This window comes from Ambystoma mexicanum, chromosome 2q (assembly GCF_040938575.1).
Source record: "Ambystoma mexicanum isolate Mex_15411 chromosome 2q, UKY_AmexF1_1, whole genome shotgun sequence".
NCBI lineage: Eukaryota > Metazoa > Chordata > Amphibia > Caudata > Ambystomatidae > Ambystoma > Ambystoma mexicanum.
Genome location: NC_090924.1, coordinates 1,329,266,109 through 1,329,288,183, shown reverse-complemented (window position 1 = coordinate 1,329,288,183; position 22,075 = coordinate 1,329,266,109).

Genomic DNA, 22,075 nt, shown 5'->3' with positions numbered 1-22,075 from the left:
TGCTCCTGGCTGGCTGAACTTTCAAAGGGAAACCCTATTTCCCTTTGACAGTTCAGTTCATTCCCCAGCCACGAATGCTCACTGAGCCATGCAAGGCTGGGGTGTTTTGCTTCGCCAGCATTGCATAGCTCATTGGAAATGCTGAATGGGGCACTGCATGTCTGTATGTGCGAGGGGGAGCTCCTGCACCTCCTCGCACATACGGACAGAGCAGCCTGGAAAAGGACGTTTCAGCACCCACATGCAAGCCAATGCAGAAGGTATGTTTATGTAAATTTATTTTATTGAATCATGTGTATGGATGCGTGAATGCTTGTGTTATGAGTGAGTGAATGGTGATGGATGCTCATGTGAATGATAGAGTGATTGCTGTATGAATGTGTGTGTGTGTGTGTGTGTGTGTGTGTTTGTTTTGGCCCGGTGAGCTGATTTTGGCAAGTGGTGGATAGAGGGGGGAAGGAGGGTTGTACAACAAAGGCATTTTAAAAATGCCTAAATGCCTTTGTTGCACAATCCCCCTGGCCACCTGCCAAAATCATCTCTCCTTCTGAGGTGCTGTGGAGCCCAGGGGACAGGGATGGTCATTTTTGCTGGATTTCTATCATAGATGTCCACTCAAAATACCATGCTTTCCCCCTTGGGACCCCAGCACCTTGCATACACACATAACCATGTTGATTGTGTTAGGCCTAGTGGGGCCCAGGGGACAGGGATGGTATATTTTTGCTGGACATCTATCATAGATGTCCAGTAAAACATGTCATGCCTACCACTTGGGCCCCCCCAGCAGCAATTGCAAACAGTTTGGATATATACCCATATTGTTTTTTTAAAGAATGCTCTACAATGCAGCATTTTAACCCATTATTTTATTTAGAAAATTCACAGGGGGAACAGGGGGTAAGCCCCCGATCCCCCCCTGATTGGTTCAGACTCCCTCACTTTGCTTGGTCGCTATGGCAGTCTTTTGGGCACACTGTGTTGGGAACATGATGGGGGAGCCCACGGACTGTGGTGGGAGCAGGATGGGTGGGAACCATTGGATAGTGGTGGGAGCAGGGTGGGGAGAGCCCAGGGTGTGTGATGGTGTGGGGAGAGCCCAGGGACTGGGTAGAAGTGGGATGTGGGAGCCCAGCCACTGTGATGGGAGCAGGTGGGGGAGCCCAGGGACTATACTGGGAGTAGGGTGCAGTGACGGTGCGCAATACATACTGTCCATTTGGCATTTTTTGGGGGGCCCGGCCTGCCCAAATTTCGCTCAGGGAGGCCCAGGCTAAACATTTTTGAAGACCACTGGCCTAGTGGATTTACAATGTGAGGCAACTTCTTTGATTGGCCTGCTCGTCAGAGTCTCATATACAAAACAATCCAGTGTGCTCGTGTATGGACATCACACATTTCGCAGCTCTCTCTATCATAAAAGAACATCAACACAGAGGGGTGGGGCAGGGGGGTCCCGAACAATTTATTGTTTGCTCAGTGCGTCCTTGGCATAAAAAGTTTGAAGACCACTGCACTAAGGGCTGGGGCAAATGGCAGTCCCTGCAGCTCTCATTGCTGGCTTTTGCCCAATTTCTTGTGAAACTCTGTCTTTTTAGGCAGCAGAACAGCCTCCATGTTGGGCAGAATGCCACCCTAACCTATGGGGACTTTACACAGCAGCTTTTTGAGCTCCTCGTCATTGTGGATAGTGAGCGGCAGGTGTCTAGTTATGATTCAGCTCTTATTGGCATTCCCAGTCCAGCTTCAGGAATTCAGCACTCGGGATCACGAACATGGTGGCAAGACAGGTGTCCGTCTTGTAATTGTAATTGTACTTGGTTATTTATAACGAGTTTAATACCCAGAGTTTTCTAAGCGCGGACCTGAGAATCGAATATGTGTTGCTCTGCGTCGTCTTGTTTCGAAGGCGAGCGCGTTGCCCCTGAGCTATCCTCCTGATAGGATCCCACTCCCCATCCACTCAGAGCAGCTCACCTTCCGCAGCAGCCAGTGGGGAACTGCAAGTCTGCCCAAGGGAGCAAGTCTTGGCCTTGGCACCAGCTTTCCTTCCTCGCTTTCCATGTCCAGACATGCTGTGTAAGTGGGAGCTCTTCCTGTGCTCATAGAGAAACTAATAGGCAAAGGATTGAAAGGAATAGCGGTGAACAAGTGGAGACAAGAGTTGGGTTAAAGTTAGCAAAGACCAGATCAAAAGAAGCCTTCTGGGAAGGAGCAAGAGAGAAGGGTGGTGGCCAGGGAGCCTGATTTGAATTGGGGTTGGGAAGGGAAGGAAGTGTGGGGTCACTGTGATGCTGTAATGGAGGATGGAGTGGTCCAAAGGGGAGTAGTCAATAATTAGAGTGGATGTGTGGAGCGAGGATGAGAGGAAGAGATTGTCAAGAGTGTTCCCATGGGAGTGAATGGATTGGTAACATACAAGAACTGGGATTCTCTAGATATTGCCTGATGCCATTACAAAATGTGCGATGTTGACTTGCAGGCCAGTTGTTGGAGAAATCATACTTCATATGTGGTCAAACTGAACGCACTGGTATCCACTGACAAGCATACCTGGCTATCATACATGAATCTGCATCTTGAATCCTGGTGGTGGGCGGTGGGTCTCTGCATTGCATATGGTCTTGGCACGTGGCTGTTTGTGGAGTCAGCAGGAGGGGTTGTGTTTGCTGCTGTCCCTTATCACGGCGCGCAGAATCAAGTCCCTCATTGCTGGGTTTTCTTGCGTGAGCGGCCATATCATCCTTCACTCTGAAGCGGGAAGAAGAATTTGCAAGCAATTTAACCCCAGTCACCTGTGCCAGTGTGAAGGACTAATATTTTCTTCAAGGAACTGAAGCGGGCAGATTCATGGCGCCAGCTGACTTCCGATTCTTCCATCTCAGTGAGTTTCCGCGGGCCGGGCAGGCGGGTAATTCTTCCGGGTCGCGGTCCCGGTGAATGCACAGGCCTGCTGCCACAATGCAGCAGCAACAGCAGCCGACTCAAATAAATGAACTGCCAGAGGAAGCAATCCGCCACAGTGCGCTGCGTTTTAGACAATTGTGCAAAATACATTTTGCTGGTTAGTACATGATTTGTTATTAAAATCTCACGGGATTTTAATAAAAAACTAGCAACGGAAGAGTAGCATCTGAGCACGTGCAGGCGAGTTTAAAGTGGCAGTGCCGATAGATTATGATATGCATTTCCTGGCGCTTAATAGGGAGCTAAAAAAAAAGGGTATTTACCAGCGAAAATGTGCCTGCCATGAGTTTCTGACTGTGTAAGCTGAGTAGCTCTTTTGGGCATGTGTGGGGCCTGCTACATAATAATGATAACTGGGCAAATACGTCTATGATTGTTGTGTATATCTGAGAAATTGAACCTCTTTAAGTGTTTGGTGGTGCAACACATTTTTGGTGGTTATTACATTACCCCCACTTTTTTGATGGCAACGGAATTACTGCCAGTTTTACCACACCACAGAATTCTAAGTTTGATTTTGAAGTGATGGAGGTCAACCCTCCTCTTCAACACCATAAAGAGGAGGATTTACTGCTGGCGGAATTTCTGCCCGCAGGGAATCCGCCAGATCCCCCAATGGAGCGATATTGACTAAAAGAACCATGCTGCAACTCGTAATCCTGCAGTAAATCTGCGCACCAAATTGTGCTGACAGTAACTGAGTTTGGTGATACTGCAACTGAAAAGCACTGGAAGTACTGCCAAATAAGGCTTCCGGACCATATTAATATAATATTTAAAGTCAGACAGCCTTGAAAACCCTATTTTAGGTTGTGTTTAGAGGGCTTGGTCGAGGGTACACGCGGGTGGATGGACTCCACCCACTTTCTTCTTCTTTCTTATTCTTCATTGAATGTCCTCTTTGAATGTATGAATTAAAGCTGACCTCTGTGATCAAACCACAGTCGTTATGTTTGAAGGCTGGACACTTCACCGCTGCACTATTTAACCTGCTGAAAAATAGCAAAACAAGTGAAGGTGAAAAGTTTCATTTCGGTACTGCAAGTTCCAGAGAAAACATTTGTGTTGGTTCTTGGTTTTGTGTGTTGATTTTATGAAACACAAATGCCATTTGTCCTTTGCAATTTGGGAGGTTATGCAAAGCCAATTTAATGAAATGTGCATATTTCAACTTGGTATGCTAATTTCTGGTGGCCTGCATTCCCATTGCATTTGTTGATGACTCCCCCCACTTTAATTTTTAGTACTTGACTCCTCCTCCCAATGTAACAAAATGTGCATTTAATCCAGCAAGGACTACACACATGCCTGTGCCTTGCTTCCAGACGGAAAGTCATGGAAAGGTTTCACACAGGCAGCATGGCATGGAGTTTATCATGTGAAATGTGTAGTAGGCACAGCAAGGAGACTTCATGCCTGTGCCTTGCTTCTAGAGAGAAGATTATGGAAGGGCCTCATGCAGGCAGCGTGGCATGGAGTTTATCATGTGGAATGTGTACTGGGCTCAGCAAGGGGGCTTCACGCCTGGCTTGCTTCTAGAGAGGAGATTATGGAAGGGCTTCATGTAGGCAGTGTGGCATTTAGTTTATCATGTGGAATGTGTACTGGGCTCAGCAAGGGGGCTTCACGCCTGCCTTGCTTCTAGAGAGGAGATCATGGAAGGGCTTCACGTAGGCAGTGTGGAATTTAGTTTATCATGTGGAATGTGTACTGGGCTCAGCAAGGAGGCTTCACGCCTGCCTTGCTTCTAGAGAGGAGATCATGGGAGGCTTCACGTAGGCAGTGTGGAATTTAGTTTATCATGTGGAATGTGTACTGGGCTCAGCAAGGAGGCTTCACGCCTGCCTTGCTTCTAGAGAGGAGATCATGGAAGGGCTTCACGTAGGCAGTGTGGAATTTAGTTTATCATGTGGAATGTGTACTGGGCTCAGCAAGGAGGCTTCACGCCTGCCTTGCTTCTAGAGAGGAGATTATGAAAGGGCCTCACGTAGGCAGTGTGGCATTTAGTTTATCATGTGGAATGTGTACTGGGCTCAGCAAGGAGGCTTCATGCCTGTGCCTTGCTTCTAGAGAGAAGATCATGGAAGGGCTTCACGTAGGCAGTGTGGCATTTAGTTTATTATGTGGAATATGCGCTAGGTCCAGCAAGGAGGCTTCATGCCTGTGCCTTGCTTCTAGAGAGATGATCATGGAAGGGCTTCACGTAGGCAGTGTGGCATTTAGTTTATCATGTGGAATGTTGATTAGGTCCAGCAAGGAGTCTTCATACCTTGCTTTTAGAGAGGAGATTATGGAAGGGCTTCACATAAGCAGTGTAGCATTTAGTTTATCATATGGAATGTGTACTAGGCACAACAAGGAGGCTTCATGCCTGTGCCTTGCTTCTGGAGACAAGATTATGGAAGGGCTTCACGCAGGCATTGTGGCATGCAGTTTATCATGTGGAATGTGCATAAGGACCAGCAAACACTTCATGCCTGTGCCTTGCTTCTAGAGCGAGAGAGCCAGAGAAGGACTGCACATTGTCAGTGTGGCATGTAGTTTATCACGTGGAGTATTGCATTTTTGCTACAAAGTATAGGCAATAGTTTTAACTCATGTATTCAACCTGCCCCAAATTTGAGACTGTCAATGTTTACTCTAAAAGGAGTCTTATTGTTTAATGGTATCATGAGGTCACTTTGAACCATTTAATGCATCTCATCGAAATTCCACTGACTGGACCCCTATCCTGCAGGTAATGGAGAATATTGCCAAGCAATTCTGTTTGGAAGGCATCACGCCAGACATGTAGACCCTCAAAAACACCCCATCCCCGACAGATGTTGGTAGAGAGCGGTAGCTTTATCAGCAGCCATGTTCTTTCATGCGGAGCGCACACATAATCCAAAAACCTAAAACACAAAAAGGTCTTCACTTTAAGGCCTTGTGCCTCTGGGAGACGTAAATAAAAACGCCTCCACACTGAGCATCCTCCTAAAATGAGTCTGGGGTATGTCAGGACTGTGGAAGGCAGCATGACATGAAGGTTAGAGGTCGCATCCCACCAAGGAAACCTTTCCTACATGTTAGCTATGTTTGGTTTGTTCCCAACAGAGGTATGGGAATCAGTCCTCAGCTAATGTCTTCCTGACTTCTTGCTGGAAGATCCACTCACTAGAGGGCATCATATGGAGTCCAATACAGCTGAATTGACACTAGTCACTGTGAATGAAGCCTACTGTCACCTATGTGTCACAATACGCTCTAAGGCATCCCGGAGTCTGGCAACCATTGGAAAACCAAACAATGAGATCAATTATGGCTTACAATTTCACCAGATTTGAAGACATGTGACATGGAGGGGACAAAGAGGAGAGAGATAAATAACACTGAAAAGTTTAATTAAAAAAATATAGGTATCACTAGCTACACCGAGTTTGTCATATGTTGGTCGATCTCTCTCTTTCTCTCCCTGCTTTTCTCTCTCTCTCTGTCTCGCTCTATATCCCTGCCTCCGCCGGTCTCTCTCTCTCATACACTGTCTCTATCTTTCTCTTTGGGAGAGAGTTGTGTTGTCAGGAGGGACTTTGTTTGCTAGGGGTAATCCAGCCGTTGCTGACAGCAGTGTGACCAGAAAAAAAGAGATATCTTGAAGGAGAGTTTAGGGGTAAAATAGAACGAGGGCAGCAGAAACAGAGGCATCCTCCAGCAGGGAACTGGCCTGTTATGTGGAGGTATACATTGATATCGCCTCTGCCCTGCAGCAATGTCGCCTTGACCTTTTTTCCACCAGCCCCACTAATTATAGGGGTTCCTAGTCATTGCATCGAATTCCTACCATCGACATACCATTCCATCTAAAAAAAGTATCGAAAAAAATGGCATGCCCCTTTTTTTAACCTTTAAAACCCATTATAAGTAAACTAAACCCTTTACCTTTAAATGCATTTGATGCAATTTTTCGATGCTAAGGCATTTGATGGTATTGCATTCAATGCAATGACCAGATACCATTATAGGAATAGTGCACACGCAAGTAGGGGGTGGACTGGCCTATAGGGAACTTTGGAGATTTCCTGGTAGACCTCTGCACACTGGGCCTCTTTTGTGCGATATTTCTAAATTTCCCCATAGGAAAAGGGTTGGACTCGCTGAACATCTGTAATATAGGGTAACTTTGAACCTTTTGGTTCCCAGTCCACCCCTGCACACAAATCCATCTCAGCAGCCATTGCTCCTTTGAATTGGTGCCCTGTTTGAAAATAATATCATGTCTAAAGCTGTGTGTAAAACTCATCTAGCACACTGTAAGTGTGGACCCCCGATTCTATGTGATTTCCACAAAAACAATTGGCCGAGGGCGATATCGCCTAATTCTTTTTGTTTTGGACATTTCAACGCAAGTGTAAGTGAGGGAGAGCCCACTAGGCACCCACACCTACCCAACCCCACATTATTTATAACCCAAACCCACCCCCCAACATACATTTGTTTTGAAGTTCGGCCAAAAATATTCAACAAATTCTCCCTCAACCAATTCTGCTGCAGCAAAACCTCCTTATCCCGGACCATGCATTATCAGCAGCAGGTTTACACGATAAGATCCCAGCAGACAGTTGAGACCCAGCCAGCCAGTCAGTCAGCATGTCCACAGCAGGTCACACTTAAAAGCAAGGACTAAACATGTTAAGGTTTGTAAACTGCTGAAAACATATTTCTCACTTAAATAAAATCATCTTTTTTGAGTGTTGGGCTGCCGGTGGTCGAGAGACAATTACTGAGAAGCCACACAGCAGTCGTCGGGCTTTACAAAACTCCCAATAACAAAAGAGTGACATATAGTTGTGACTATTCTATTATTGGCAGTAACACAGCTGGAGGTGATTAACACTTCCACCGGCGGTCTTCCTGAAAATGGTCCCAATTCAGAGTTTACCACTACAATACAAAGTTGAATATATGTCCTCCACCACTTTGATGGTGGCAATGGATAATGTGCAGGAGTGGTGCATTCCACCGCTATACCCTGCGCTAATGCACGAAAGGGTAATTTATGACCCTTTTATACATTGCATGGATTTCTTTACCCCTTTCCAATGGCTATGAACAATCTTGTGCACATGTATTGAAGGGAAGTGATTGCACTTTCCTTCTGTACATTGAAAAACTTGAATACACGTTTGAAGAAATCTTAGAATTTGGACCTCCATCTCTTGGATCGAGGGAAGAATTGGCAGGTTTTCATTTGGACAATCCACCCATGATGCCTTTGGTGGCATTCAATAGGAATATCGCTACCGCCAGAGGCATTTCCCTGCAAACCTCGGAATGAGAGGGTGATCAAATCTGTAGTAATTGACAACCTTGTAACGAGACTCTATATTCCTAAGTATTGATGCATGGAACTCTCCAAAGTTATTGCAGACCATTATAACAATCTTCCTGTTAAAAACCCATTCCCCCAAAAATGACAAATGTACATGAAACATTATTCTAGTCAACATGTTCTCTGTATTCTGCCCTCCTTAGTTAAATACCCAGATAGGGTACTTCAAGCATTACTAGTGCTCATCTCACAGTCAGTTCACTTAAGGATCACCAGAGTGAGCAATGAGTTAGGCCAGTGGTCTGACACATGTGATGCTCCAGATATTTTGGACTACGACTTCCATGCTCACTTATCATTGACTTTGCTGGTTATGGCTGATGGGAGCTGTAGTGAAAAACATCTGGAGAGCCAAAGTTTGCAGACCCCTGAGTTACGTGGTAATAAGAAAAAGTGCCGGTATTTCAAATACCACCTGTTTTTACTGGGCACCTACTTATGAATCATGGGGTATGTAAAATGCATGTGGAAAATACCTTATGAGTGGGAATACTGCATTGAAATGCTGAAAGTGTATACCCCCATCATAAAGACAAAGGTAAACATGTTGTCACGCCCATGACGACAATGGAATCCAGGTGCCTCCGCAAGCTGATGAATTCTGGGCCCTGGGGTGTTACGGGGAGGAGCCCCGGCTAAATGTCACTTAGTGCGAGTCGCGTGACTGGGCATGCTAACATGAGGCCCAAAATGGATGTCTCTTTAAGAGACTTAGCTACAACACAGGGAAGGGTTAGAATGAATGGCAATTGTGATACAAAGTTTATTTTATCCTCAATTAGCAGCCAGAACCGCTCTTGTTTGTGGTGCAGTTACTGGCACTGTCCCTTTAAGAGAATGAAGTTTCGTGGCTTCAAGCAAATCGGTAGCATACAAATCTCTTTCTTTCAGTCCTGAGGCTGGAATGCCATTCAGAAATCAAAGGTAAGGTCAGAAAGTCTACGCAGCATGCCGTGCAGAGTTACAAAGGCACCAAACGCACGCGAAACGTCTCTGCGCCACAGGCTCCGAGAGCACACCTGGAACAAATGAAGGAATTGACATTTCCCGCACTACTCACTCGTCTAGCCAGCTCAGACATCAGAAGCACATTACACCCTTGGGCACCGTGTCATACTTGCCAACATGACCCATTCCAATCTCTAAGTGCTTATCCAGTCTTGGTTTTATCTTTGCATTCTGGGACTTGTAGTCCGAATTTTATAATGGGAAAAGAGGAACTCAAAATCCCAGAATGCAAAGAAAAAAAACAGGATTGGGTAAGCTCCTACAGATTGAAATGGGTCATGTTGGCAAGTATGCCGTTTGCACATTGAGTCTGCCTGACCAGTTCCTGTGCAGCACATACACACAGCACAGTCCATGGACATCAACAGTATTTCTGAAAATGCCTTTCTCTCAATTACTAATAATAGTGGTTACCACAGAAAGTGGCTCCCAGCCACATACCACTTATTTTGAGATCTCTCTCCCTATGCAAATGACTGGATGCATGCTTGTCCTCACCGCAATATGTTCTTTACCATGTTCCCTTCAAGTGAAATCTTTGACTCAAGGATTCTACCCTAGATGGCAAGCTGTTGCCTCAAACAGTGACCAGATAACTGGGCAAATGTTCACTCGTTAGGGTTCACTTTTTTTCAGCTGTATCAGACACAGGTATCTCCTCCCAAATCTCACTGCCCTTAAATTATCAAAGTGATAATCATGAAGAAGTGAAAAGCAGACCCCTGGAACATCAAACAACGAGACAGAGTAATGTTGTGTGGAAAGGGCATGAAACCAGTTCACTAGCTGACAACAGAGGTTGCTACATTCACTGCAGACGATTCAAGAGACCTCTGCTGAGAGCAGAGAAATCATACTACCAAAATGGTATCACTGAACCAGACCATGCACCCACAGAGCTCAGTTGTCCAATAATTCCTCATGTAACCGAATAACTATGCAATCAACTATTGTAACCATCCTTCTTAAGCAAAAGGCGCCTAGATGCCTCCGGGTTAGGTGCGCTATCTAAAGTCTAAATAAATAAATTCCCCAAAGGCTCGCCCTACTTGGCCAAGTGCTCTGGGATGGGCCAATTCAAGTCTTCAAATCCTAAATCAAAAATCTCCAATCCATAACACCAACAGTGTAATTTTGTAACCCCCAGACCTACCCGCCTGACCATGTACCATGTACCAAGAGGTTCTCAACACTCAGTGTTTTAGAGTGTTGCGAACGCTTGCCTTTAAAGCCTTTAAAGTGCCATCACCGCCGCAGTTTTCTGCAGATAAAAAGCGGGATAGTGAGGGATCCCGCTGATAGTTCCTGTCCCTGACTTGTCCCCACTCAACTGTCTTCTTACTTCAAGAAAAATAACACCCACAGTGACTGTCATCAAGGTGTGAAAGCTCATTGGGTTGCGTAAACACCTCAATTGACATCACTGAATAGCTGCTGCTGAGGATTTTACAGATATTGCGCCTTGACATTTCTGGATCTCTCTGTCACCTTTGATCTGTGGACTGCAGCATCTTCATGGTATGCGTCAAAAAGGACATGGGGATCAAAGGAATTGGCTTGGACAGGATTGCATCATTGATATCCAAATGCACTAAGATGAAACTAGCTTCCTACCTGTCAAGATCTTGGCATATCATCTGCGTGGTGCCGCAGGACTATTGCTATTCAACATTAATATGTCACCACTGGAAACCATATGCAGCAAACATGGAATCAGTTATCATGTGTAAGCTGATGGCATGCAGCTAAACATCAAGGTACTATAAGGTCGCTCCAAGGCCAGCGGAAACATCCATGTCAAGCCCTTGGTGCATGAGAACTGCATCTGCATCAGTGTTTCAAAGAACAGGGTCCTCCACAAAGGTCCAGTGACTCAATCACTGCTTCCCTTCGCCTGGCCTCTCTATACACCCCACCACCTATAACTAAGAAGGGATTTCGAAATGTTGTGGGCACATTTCTGAAATATGTGTCCTTCCTGCCTCCTCACTTTAGTGGCACCATTAAGTAAGAATTCCTTCACTTACAGCTCTAGAGGGGCCCATTTCCACTCCACCTTCACAATCATCCTGGCTGTCAAAAGGCAAGGACTTCACAACGGCAATGATCGCTATGTCAGCCACTCAGTGACATCCCTTCACAAGCTGCAAAGAGTCCAAAAGCCATACTGTTGGCCTTCTACTCATGCTTGCATTGAGATCAATCTATGGAGTATCTCTATATCTGTCCTGGGGTTAGTGCTTTACTAAGGCAACAATCCCCCTCTCCCCTGAATCAGGGAGAAGAAAGAGGATGTTAAAAACCGAATATTCTCTTTTATTTCTTATATTGAAAATAATAAATACAGAAGAATTGAAGGCGGTCCCACAACTTTCAATGCTGGGAAGTCTCCCATAATACTTCAAATGAATGCAGGCAGCCTATCTTCAGAAAGCAGGATGCTATCTGCATGCTGTTGTCTCATTAATGTTTTCCTTCCAAATATAAAATATCAACAACATCTATACATAGCAAAACCAAAAAGAAGTAATTATTCTAGCCTGTATGTCCAAATGCATCGCAATTTAGACGCACAACTTGACATTGTTAGATTTAACCTTTGTAAAACCACAAAATCTACATATACAATTATTGTTACCTGAAACCAGCTTACCCCTAACATCTAAATGTGGAGCAGTGGTTAGGATAAAGTTTGGAAAAAAACAATTTAATTATGTTGATCTAACATAGTCCACCAATTCCTGGACTGATTTCAATCTAGAATGTTGGACACTATCTGTGACAAAGAAGTGGTTAGTAGCTTGTGCATGGATTATATCTTTTGAGATAATGTAATTGATGCAAATAATTGTAAATGCTCGGGCATCTTCAGGTTTGTTTATGTTGGAATGTTGGGAAAGTGGGGTCTAACTCCCTCACTCTTTTCAAAGTATCAGATTCACTCTCAAACCACCCCAGTTACATCTGTTCCTTAAGGCATAGATTTTCACTATATTTGTAACGATGGCAGACACTAATCAGAGAACTTGTCATTCCACATTTCATTCAGATACTTCTACGGCCTCCAGCAATCCCAAATTTTAGGTCAGTCAGTCAAATACTTTTATTCAGCAAAGAAGACAACATATGATATGATATGGCATTTATAACGCGCCTATATACAAGTGTTTCAAGGCGCGACATAAACACAATACAAATAAATGATTACATAGTTTTATATACAGGTCAATTAAGCAATAAAATAAATCAGTCAAAATTCATGTAACAACCTTGATACAATTGATAAAATCATAATTCATAAACACATAATCAATCATAAAATTACAGAGGAACATATCTAGAAAAAGCCAAGGGGAGAAAGCACTTGCAGCCCCAATGAGCCACACTTAACATTTAACCCTACACCGCTAGGTGAACATTTTAGCTCTGCATTCTATTTAGCATGTTCTCGCGCCCTGTTCAATACATACTCACTTACTATTTCAAATAGAGAACCCATCATTGTCCATAATTTCCATCTTACTCGTTTGCTAATTCAGTCTCACCAACCAACTCAGGTGGATATATTTTGCAGTTGCCTGCACTGAATCCATATTACTGGTGTTTTTACAATATGTCATGGCATGAGCTATAGTTCGGCTACCTGAAGCTCGAAACTTGGATTTGCTAATCCACACAAGGGATAAGTGTCCAGACTTGTGTAGAGAAGCCCATCAACGAACACACCAGAAAAAACACAACCCACTAGGGAAAAAAGCCCAGCACACATCTTGCAAGGAAAACAAAGTTTCATTTCCACAAAAATAGAAATGTACCAGCAAAGAACTCTCCTGCCACAGAAAGTTCTGGCAAAATCAGTACAAACAACACTTTATGAAGGCATAAAGTGTCATCAGTAATGTAAATTACATAATGTGCACAACTGCGTGGCTGGTTGGTCCAGACCCTATACATAGGCTACTTGCTCCATAAGGAATGCCAGGCCATTGGTCCCAGCCCCTTCTGTCCATCTACTTCCATGTGGGTTCCTCCTCTCGCGTCATTGGGTGTGAAGCTACCACTGATTGGTAATTATATGAAGAAAAACAATACAAGCTTTATCTCCAACCTGATGTGCACCTGGGGAAAGAGGATACTCCAAAGCCATTGCTTCTAACAAACGCTCGATACCAGACACGTTGGCGCTCAAAGTTCCCCACCTTCGTTTTAGATATGTTGTTTTAACATACCGGCATCATTGACCCATTGCTGAATATGTCTCAAAATTACCTTTAAAATGGCTTTCCCTGAGCTGTCCAATAGTGATATTGCATGGTAGTTGGCCGACTTATTGGATATGGGGACGATCTCTGCTGACTGCCACGACACCCGAACCATATAAGTGTTAATACATGCATTAAAAAGTATACATTGGACTGGAGCCCAGATCAATGGTTTGTCCTTAAAAATATTAATGGACACCCTATCCAGGCCTGGGGCTTTTCCATCTTTTTGTGACATGATGGTTTCATATACTTCTTTCACCCCGATCTGGATCACCACCTCGATTGTATCCAGTGCTGGTCTAATGCATTCATCCCTTCGGTCACCATAAAGGCTAGAAAAATGGTGACACCAAGCATCAGGCGTAATATTACACTTAAGAGCGACATCACCCTTAACCTCAGCCCCACCACCAGCTTCCAAAAAGCTGCACTATCCTGACTTTCGTGGGCCTGCCGGAGGTGAATTCATTCTGACCTTACATAAGCATTACATAAGTATCTTTCTTCTCCTTAACAGTTCTTTCACAATTGGCTGTACAAGTTTGCAAGATAACTTTATCAACCAGAGGGCCAGAAGAAAGGCTAACAACTAGTGTTTGTTTGGCTGTTCTACCGTCCTGATCATACCATTTTACTTTGAGGAACCCATGGTTCTTAACAGCTCGCCTGGCACAGGTAACACAAGGGAGTATGCTGTTGTCCACTCCACTAAACTCCTTCATCACTTCAAGGTCGGAAGCACCACAGATGTTCTCAATATGTTGCATAACTATTCCATCATTTCTTGGTTTTAGATCCTGTTCTATGTAGCTGAAAATCCCTAGAGTGATGAGGCTACCTAAGCTTTCTGTTGGAATTATGAATCAAAAAGCACCTACGTTATGCAGTATAGTCCTAGTTTCAGTGATGTAGCTTTTAAACACCATTCCTCAAATGCATTGACATTCTATCTGGAATGTAATTATTCTTGGGGCATTTGTCGAAGTAATCTGGGGATATCTTATTCATCTGTTGACTGTCTTTCAAAGGCCCACGATGGTTTTGGACACCTAATGGCTTCAGGCTGTACCGCAAGGTAGATTCTCCGTTCAGAACATGCACCTGCTAAGAAAATCCCTCTCAGATAATCTGGTTCTACATTGTAAAATGTCTCTGCATTCAATCCAATGGTGGAATGTTGGAAATGTCCTCATAAGTAACTTTCCATTGGTATGCAATCTGTGTCCTGCTTGTCAGATGGGCCATCTTGCTTCTTTTTTGTAGTGATATTTTCTTTTCTGCCAATGTGTTTGAGTTTTAATACCCAGCAGTGATAAGTTTCCTTCATTTACTCATATCCCCTGGTCCCTCCTCCTTCCTTCCATTGGCCACTGACATTTGATATGTCATGAAGCCTTACACGCGCTCACATCCAGTTTTGAGTTTCTAGACAGAGCACATAGGATACTGTACACTGATTCTAACATTGATTAGAAAACACTGTCCCTTTAAAATATGATGATGTCACTGCGTTCTGTGTTTTTGTCTTGTCCGGTATATGCGGCTGCACATGTTCCCAAACAAGGCAAAGGGGTGATGCAATCACGTTGTTCATCTACATTAGGCCCATATGCAAGATGGCACCCTTTCATGCTCTTGCATATGTGCTGGTCGGTTTCTTGGAAAATTGAGCCACATGGTTGGGTGAGTTTGGCCTGTCCTACCCCACCTAAGCCCCCCCCCTAGTCTCCACTCCTCGACTTTGTAATGCATTGCTCTTTCGAATTCCTCTTCCTGGTATGCTATTCTTTATAGCTTTGAACCTGGTGTGTGAAGTAAGACACTCAATGTGTATTATCATTCTACTTGTTCCTGCAGTAATCCATTGACCGTTGTACACTTCACATGAACCAACTCCACAACGTTTAAACATCAGCCATACCCTTGAAGGTAAATAACTGCTGTGTACCTAAAATGATACACATTACTGTGTTTTATTAGTATTTATGAACATCCCAGCTTTTTGCATTGTACAAGATTACTCAAATTAAAACTCCCCTTTAATTTTAGGAAATCAAAGGTACACGCCCCATTGTCACTTTTTCCAATGGGCACTTGCTGCTGCTCCGTATGGGGCCAAAAATCACTCAACAGAATAATGGGTGAGCGTTTATGCTTTCACTCTGGTTCTTTCTCTTGGGCCCAAAATAGTTTAATATTGGTTCCTAATCACTCTATACCGTGATTTAATTTTGGCAGGATGCCAACTTTATTTAAGCATTGGGTCCTGAGAAAGGTGAATTAATGATGCTTGGCCGAAACATCTACAGACGTTGGCCCTAACAACACAATCCAGGAATCATACCATGGATGTCCAGAAAACTATCTCATAAATTGAGGATTTATGCCCTTTTGACGTTTTTCATTACTCTGATTTCTGATATGGACTTTTTGATCCATAAAATTACTTTCTGTCTTAATTGCAGTCTATTTGGACCTGTTTTGAGTACTCACATGTTTTGCCAACAATTTGTGGAGAGTTTGATTTGTCTTGACAAAGACTCCTAATTAATGTTATGTATTCATTGTTCTATTTGAATCTGTTTGTTTGTACACAATTTTGCTTGGCTCCTATTGTTGCCCTGACATCTCTGCATTATATGCCCAATATACCTCTGTTCTAGTGTATTAATCTCGTTAAATAGGCATTGAACCAATATTATTGATGAGGGGAGTGTCAGCCACGAACTAGCCCACTCCTTTCCAAGTGAAATGAATAATGATCTGTAATCTTCAATGTTTGAATAGTTCTTTACATAGACATCCTGGGATATAATTTCTGTATCTTCCCCTTCGTGTGTATAGAGTTAGTCAAATATGTAAAATGTGCATAATTTTACATTTTAATATATCTTTTTTCATAAGAAAATGATTCATGTTTTTCTGGGACATACATATCTGGCTTCCTAATCAGACAAAGGTTTCCATAGTTATAATTGATAGGGTATTCCCAATGGTGACTTTGCATGCACCCTTTTTTTGCTGCACATTTCTAGGCTGCATTTACATGTGGACAAAATCAATATTAATAGGCAGCTTAATGGAACAGACTCACATTTCCCATTGGGCTTCATGCTCTCCAAGATCCGGGGTTATGGGTTAGGGGCTGTTTGATGCATCTGTTCCTGAGAACAGAAAGGGGAATTACTGACATTCATATTAGCACAATAAACATAGGACTGTGGTTTTGAGCTTTTCTGGGGCAAACTCCTTGCATTCCAAGGCTATTTTGGAAAAAAAACAGGGGCCATTTTATTTGATAAACACGGACAGGCCTCTGAATCTTCTTGTCATTGTTCAAAGCGATGTGTAATGAGTTCTGGATACCTTTGCTTCACAAAACAGTTGTCTTCTGTATCAACAGACATTTTGATTGCCAACTAATTATGGGTTATGAATAGATAATCTGCCACTCAAGAATTGCGCCACACTTGTTAGTTCAATATTTTCAAAAGAACATTTCTTTTTATTCCTTATTTGCCCTTTGAATTCTTGTTAACACGTGTTTCGGCTACTCAAGAGCCTTTCTCAAAACAAAACAGGGCTTGATTAGGTACATGTCATATTCTGTTAGCACAATTATTATTCAATGTTCAAAAAAATGTTGTATTCAAAAAGGTTCAGACAAGAAAAAAGGAAAAGAAGAAAAGAAGAAATAGGAAAAAGGGGGGTTATGCAATATTAAGTCACATGTATTTTGAAAAATAAATAATGAATAATAAATAATTCACAAATGCAATACATCGCAATACAAATAGTTAGATCAAAATGTGCATCCAAATCAAAATAAATACAAAACAATATAAGTGATAAAAGAACAGTAAAAGATAAAAAATAATAATGGATGATAAATAAAATAACAAACAGAGAAACAGAAAAAATATATTGTTTTAGAATAATTCCTCATACATAAATCCACATTTTATATTTATGGTTTCAATATTAAACACAAATTCTCATTTGTATTATTTCTATAATGATTCTATCATGTATTATAGTCTACAGTATCGTTCCCTCTAATGGGTTGCAGTAAATCTACATTCGACACACAGTGATAAATCCATATTTGAGCGCAATACATAGAACAGTAAAGATCTCTTACCCGTTAATTCCATAAGTCCCGGGTAAATCCCTATAGTAAACATAATGCAGAAAGAAATATTTCCAATCCAATTGTTATTGGCACACAGAAATCGAATCTATTAATTCTCCAAAGGTTTTGGTTAAACTCAACCTTTCGTATGACCATGAATTCTAACCTTCCACTTGAAAGTCCATCACATCTACCTCGCCACTCCACACCTTAATTTATCAACAATTTCGGTTTGTCTTATTCGGTTACACAGTCTCCCCGTTAGCAAAAGGCCCCCGATCCGAATGAACTCCCATATGGGTATTTGGATCGCCCGACTGCGGGCGTGCAAAAACGACCCCTGATGGCTTACCTGCAGCTTAGTAACAATCCGTCTCCTCGCGTCGGCCTCGAACAGAAATGAGCCGCCGCGGGGATCCACCATGCCATATATAGCATCACCAAAGTTACGCGAATCCTCCTTCTTCTCTTTCTAACATCGTTTTACAGAGCGGCCATATTGGAAAGGTTAAGAATGCACGTATCATCCATTCACTTAATCATTGTTTGTATCATGATGGTATGTCATATTCCCCATCTCCCATTCACATATTGAAATAAATGAATATATTTCTGAACGGACATCTACCCTTTATTATAGGCCAATTTGGAAATATATATATGAAACAAATTTTTGTTGGCCCCTAGAAATTAAATTCTTGTTATTATCCAAATAGTGTTCCGACTCAGTTTGTGTCGAATGTGATTAGCCACTAACCACCCTTACATAACATTATTTCTCAATTAATCCTGATACAAATAAATGTTATTGAAAGGACTCGGCATTACAAACTACCTTTGCATATCAAATTGTTTGTCATTTTTATACATTTTACATGTGAAATCAAGGTTTCAAACCATAAAGAATAACATCCATTTCAGTATCCATTTGTTTCCTTCTACCAGAAATAAAATATCATGCCCTAACAGTGTCCTTTCATTTCATGACATGTATGAGCATTATCAAATCAGAGGAAATGTCCCATCTCATTATCATGATTGAGACCAAACTCAATCGATCTAAATTTGCATATCAATCTGGCTTCCCTCTGTCTTAGTTTCTCCTCTATGTTTCCACCTCTTTTCCCCATTCGTATCTTCTGCAGTCCAATAAACCTCAGAGTTTTTTTGTTTTCCATTTGATGTTGGAGCTGCCAATGTTGTGCCAGCGGTAATGTTGCATCCTGGCTTCCAATGGATGAGAAATGTTCTCTTATACGAAACCTCGTTTCCCTAATCGTGCTTCCAATATAGATCATCTTGCATGGACATATTATTGCATATATTGTATATTTTGAGCGACAATTTATATTTTCTTTGATTTTCATTTTCGTCCCTCTTGAGTCCACAAATTCCATCGTCATGTCATGTGCAAAATCACACATAGTACAGGTACCACATTTTCGGAAACCTGACGTCTTTGGGTCCAACCATGTTCTGCTAGGTTCAGGTTTTACATCTGGTAGAAGAGAAGGGCTCAAGGTCATTTTCAAAGTTTTAGCCTTACGATATGTTATTTTTGGTCTTTCTCCAATATACTCCGTTAGGTGAGGATCAAGTTGTAAAAGATGCCAATTTTTGTTTAAGGTTTTCTTGAGTACTCCAATATTGGGGCTATATGTTGTAATGAAATTAATCATCCTGTGTTCAGTATTTGACCTTCTTTCTTTAGGCATCAGAGTCTGCTCCCAGGTTACTTTAGCTACCTTTTGTTTTGCTGCTTCAATGCATTTCTTTGAATAACCTCTCTGTTCAAAACGATCCTGCAGTAGCTCACATTCTGTCTTAAAATCAATAGTGTTTGTACAGTTTCTCCGCGCTCTAATAAATTCCCCTTTCGGGACATTCCATTTTACCGGTTTGTGGTGGCAGCTACCGGCATGGAGGGTTGAATTCACCTCCGTTTCCTTGCGAAAAGTTCGTGTTACCAATCTATTGTTCTGTACAATGATGGTCAAATCAAGAAAATTTATGGACCACTTGTCATCATAGCCTACAAATTCAATGCCCAGATCATTGTCATTTAATTTGATTTTAAATTCATTAAAATCCAAGCTTGTTCCATCCCAGATTATGAGGACATCATTAATAAACCGGACCCATAGAATCATATGTTGTTTGAATGCCTCCTCCGTATATACTGATTTCTCCTCAAACATACCCATAAAAAGGTTAGCCAATGCTGGTGCATACTTAGTGCCCATAGCAATCCTTTTCTTCTGCTGATAATATTTGTTATCAAACAAGAAAATATTATTCTCTAATGTTACTGCCAACATCTCCTTCAACATTTGTATGTATTGGTAGTGCGATGCCGAGTCTTGTCTGAATTCAAAATCTATGGTTTGTATAGCCGCTGAATGTTCAATGATAGTATATAGTGCGCGGACATCCCAGGTTGCAAGTCGATATGATGGTTTCCAAGTTATTCTACTGATTGCCTTGATAGTATCTGTAGTATCTTTAATAAACGCCTTTAGTTTTGGTACACGTGGTCTTAATATGTTATCAATATACTCAGAAATTCTCTCCGTTAGCCATCCAATACCACTAAGTATTGGCCTACCCTCAGGCATCTTGTCAAACAATTTATGTATTTTAGGTAAAAAATACATGGTTGGGATCACTGGAGTTTTATTTGATAATGCCGATTTTTCATCATCCGTAATCAGACCTTTCCTATGCCATTCATGTATCTGTTCCTCCACTCGAGTTATAATGTCCACTGTGGGATTGCCTGGTAGTTCCAGATAACAGTTTGGTATTGTCAAGTGATTCTGAGCCATAATGATGTAGTCCTCTCTATTCATCAATACAATATTCCCGCCTTTATCGGCCTCCTTTATAACAAATGTTTTGTCATTCTCCAAATCCTTCAATGCTTGTCTTTCCCCCTTTGTTAGGTTCTGTTTGTCCACGTTCATTCTGATTTCATCATACATATTATATATATCACGTGATGTTGCTTTGTAGAATACTTCAGTCATATTTTCATTTGAGAGTTGCGGTGAAAATTTAGATTTAGGTTTAAGTTCCTTCTCTATGAGGCAGCTCGGTCTGATTTTCAAGTCATAAAGAGTGTTATGAATTTCACTGTCTTCTCCATCTCCCAATGTTTTTAGAATATGAATGTTCTCAATATCCTCCATGGTAAAGTCCGATTTTATCAGTTCTTGCTCAGTCCGTGTAAAGCCACTCTTGTGTGCAGTTGCAAAAAACTTTTTTAATCTAAGTTTTCTTACAAATTTAAATAGATCTATCTGAGTATTGATAAGATCCAATTTACAGGTCGGGGCAAATGATAGTCCTTTATTCAATACAGTTCTCTCATCATCCGTTAGGATATGTCCTGATAAGTTCAACACCAAGTCAGTTATTGTTTTTTCCTGGTTGCATCCCGGGCGGCCGCCCGCGTTAGGCGACGAAAATCTTCCAACACGTCTGGGTTGCCTGTGTCTACAGCCCCCCCTCCTTCCTCTCCTCCTTGGGTAGTAGTACTCTTGGGTTGTGCATTTGGTAGTTGAAAACGGACCTGTTTTTGGTTTCCAACTCTTGTTCCTTTCTTATATCTTCTTATTTGATTCAGAAAACCAGCATGTTGTTGATTATTGTCATTAGTTTTATCTTGACGTGGTTCCTCTCCCTCTGCTCCTTCCTTCTCTGATTCTGAATCCACCTCTGAGCTGCCAGAGGATGTATTCGGTGTGCTGGCCTTAGATAGCGGTTTTGTAAATTTATCAAATTTCTCCTGAAAAGTATATACACGATCCTCATTATAATCCCTTTCATCCCTGAAATATTTTCGCAATTTTCTTAGTTTGATATCATCCTGATAGAGTTTTAATATTTCATACATTTTTTTGTAATTTTTTTCCTTAGTTGCTTCAAGCGCTTGGGTTTCGGCAATTTCTTTGGTGATTATGTCAATCTGTTCCGTTGCTCGTACATGTTCTCTTTCCGCATGTTGGATTAAGATCCTAATCATATTATCCGAACTGGCATTCAAATTTTGTTTCCATTCCTCTGCCAGATCTCGATCTTCATCCTTTGCTAAGTCTGGAAATATAAGTATTCTTAAGCCTCTTGGTATTTGTTTCTTACTAATATAATTTTTCAATGATATCAATTCCCAATACTTATCTATTTCTTTTCTAGATATTCGTTCGAGTTTAATGAATTTATATCGTAGATCTTCTGTTCTCTTTATACCAGGGTTAGAGAAACCATGTTCCATACTGCCTTTTGAAGTAAATAATTTACTCGCATCCTCCTCACGATTCAACATATATTCCGCCA